This window comes from Notamacropus eugenii, chromosome 5, assembly GCF_028372415.1.
Source record: "Notamacropus eugenii isolate mMacEug1 chromosome 5, mMacEug1.pri_v2, whole genome shotgun sequence".
Classification (NCBI taxonomy): Eukaryota; Metazoa; Chordata; class Mammalia; order Diprotodontia; family Macropodidae; genus Notamacropus; species Notamacropus eugenii.
The window spans coordinates 127,071,596-127,074,934 of record NC_092876.1 but is presented as its reverse complement, the minus strand read 5'-3'; positions in this window follow the sequence as shown (position 1 = coordinate 127,074,934).

Sequence of the window (3,339 nt, the reverse complement as noted above, 5' to 3'; positions counted from 1 at the left end):
CTTCTGAAACATGTTTTCCAATTTTTTCCCCATTTTCCTCTCTTCCTATTTTTGCAGTGCAGTCATTTAGTATTAAAATATATGTTCATTTAATTTGGAGGGTCTTATAAAGTTCTTCAAAGAATTTCTCCATCTCTTCTTCCTCTCAGGCAGAGCCTGTTGCATAAGCTACAATTATCTTCATGGTGGTCTTTTTGCAAATGCTTATTATAAGCAACACAAAACAAAATAGCTGATACGCATGATAAAAACCAATTCTCCTTTATTTGCAAATATCTTCATTTGCCTATCCAAGTGGAACTTATAATTCATCCTTCAATTTAGTTTCAGCTTCTTAATTTTTTTTTATTGTGACCTTTTGTTTTTTATATTTCAGTTTTTTCCCAATCAGCTTCCTCCTCCATTGACCCTTCTCTTTTAACTAAGAAAAACTGATGAAGTGGACTGAAAAAATCCTTCTCATCTACAACTAGGATTAATGAATGAAAGATGCAGAGGCAGATCTCTGCTTGATGTAAAGAAAAACTTCCTAACAACTTTCAAAAGTGAAATAAAACTGCCACATAAGGTAATGACTTTCCTGGCAGTGGAGGTCTTCAAACAGATGCTTAGTTGACCCTTAGTCACAGATGACTAAGAGAGCTTTTCTATTTGGGTACATTTTGAATTGGATGCCCTTTGAATTTTCTTACAACTCAGATATTTCATGGTCCTCTAAAAGTGAAAAGAATGACAGTGACAAGAGCTGAACCCCCTGATACCTCGTTGTTTTGCTTTTTTTTCTCACCTTGGTCCTTAGTATAAAACCAACCTTTTCAGTTTGCTGGAATCTTCACAGTCACAAACTGGTTTATACAAACATGCTTTTGTTTGATCACACTTAACCCACCAGGGGGCACTGCTAGCCACTAGCCTGATTCAGCTCCAACTAGTCTGATTCTGTTCCACAACAACCTGACTCTGAGTGGTCCCATATTCTCTCAGGTGGTTATGTGCCCCAACAAGTAGCAGGAGGATTGTTATGTCTTGTATTATTCTCAGAGAGCAGTGAGAATCTCTGTACCCTAGTTCTGTCTCTCTTGGGAATGTCAGTGTTCATTCCCTCAGTCTGAGGGTTGTGGTCTTATGTAGATTTATCAAATTAAACTCTTGGCTTGAGCCCATACATTCCAGGAAAACTCTATCATTCTCCCCTTCATGCTGTGTTTCAACAGATCCAGACCCCAAGAGAATGGCGTAATTGAGTCAGACACAGAAGCACGGTTTAACTGTGTCCAGTCTTAACTCATTACCAAAGAAATGAAAAGAAAGAATTCCCCTATGGCTTCTCTCAGACCTAGGCTGGCTTTAGCTAATATAGTTTTAACTCCTAATCCAGGTCAAACTATAGTTATAACCCAGTCATAAGTGCAGTCCAAACCCAAGAGCTCCTGACTAAAATTCATTGTGACCCATCATTCACTGCCACCAGAAGAAAACCAATATCCACATTGCTGGATTTAGCAAACGTACTCCCATGGGCAGGACCTTTTTCATTTTTGTCTTTGTTGAATAGGAACTCCTTCACGACTGGGACCGTTTTCAATTTTATCTATGAAATCTTTCTGTCTTGTGCCTAGCAAAATGCTTGGCATATAGTAGGCATTTAGTCAATGCTTATTGACTAAATGAACAAATAAATAAATGAAAAGTCTACCAAGACCAAGGAACTTGGGAACTGGGATTTGCTCCCAATGCTGCTCCTTTTCCACTTGAAGCTTTATTACTGGAAATAACTCCTGATCCTGCGATTTCTTTGTAAGTGGTTCATTACATGGGCAACATGAGACTACTGGATACATTTTTCTTGTTCAGTACTAGTAGAATTGTGGAGTCAGAGGCAAATGATGTACTGGGAGAAATTCTTCTGGCTACAGTCTTCCTTCTCCCACTTACACTACCACTCCTGGAATGGTAACCTGAAGACTGGCATGTCACATCATTCCCAGGTCTGAGCTAGTCTCTTAGAAAGGTCTCTGCTTTCTGTTCAGGGTCTACCTGGGCTTAGATTCAGGAAGGCCTGAGTTCAGATCCTGCCTCAGACACCTACTAGGTGTGTGGTCCTAAATAAATCACTTAATCTCTGTTAGCCTCAGTTTCCTCATCTGTAAAGTGAGTGTTGGACTCAGTGGCTTTTTATCTCTAAATTTATGATGCTCTGTAACATGGGCCAATAATGACTCTTCAGATAAGGAAGTGAATAAGTATTTATATAGTGCCTGCTATGTTCCAGGCACTATACTAAGAGTTAAGGCAAACATAAGTTAAGTGACTTGCCCAGGGTCACACAGCTGGTAAGTGTCAAAGGCTGGATTCGAAGTCAAGACTTCCTGTGCACTATGCCACCACCTAGGCGCCCTAAGGTAGGTGAGGCTAAACAGGGCATACATAGACCTAAATATAGATATGGAGAATAGATATTACATGCCTATTATACCTAGACCCAGGGTATAGATATTACACTAGAATATAAATATTATATCCAACACACATGCATACACACACACACACACAATCCTATAGTTTGTAGTCCCAATATTATAATTTCCATTTTACATATAGGAAGTTGAAATCATCAGAGAAAATGACTTGCTCAAAGTCACATGACCTGTCAAGAAATGTCTTTGGAAACTTTAAAGTGCTATGTGTAAATGTTGTTGAATTGTGTCTGACTCTTACTAATCCCATCTGCGGTTTTCTTGGCAAAAATACTGGAATGGATTTCCATGCCCTTCTCCAGATGAGGAAACTGAGGCAAACAGGGTTAAGTGACTTGGCCACCTAGGATCATAGACTTCAGAGCTGGAAAAAAATTTGCTACCTATAAACCCCTCATTTTACAGAGGAGAAAATTGATGCTCAGAGAGGAAAAGGAATTTGCAAAGGGCCACACAGGTAGTATCTAAACAGCTGCTTTGTGTGGGGCCTTGTGTTGTCACTGAAGACACCAAGAAAATGCCTAGGGTAGATTTCAGAAGCAGGAGAAAGACAAAGAATTTTAAATGGAAAAAAATTATAGAAAGAAAGAATATGGGGAGATATGAGGAGGAAAGGTGTGAGATTAGAAGGGAAAGAGGAGAGAGAGAGACAGAGATAGGGATGGACAGAGACAGAGAAAGTGAGAAAGATGAAGAGACATGGAGACGGAGAGTGAGTGATAAAGGAAAGAAGGAAAGAAAGCATAAAAGCAAAAAGGCCAGAAAAAAAGAGGAAAGACAAGAAGGAGAAATAAAGGAAATGTCCATGAGAAAGAGAGGTAAGAGAAAGTGAGGGACATATAGAAAGGGAGAGGAAAAGCTC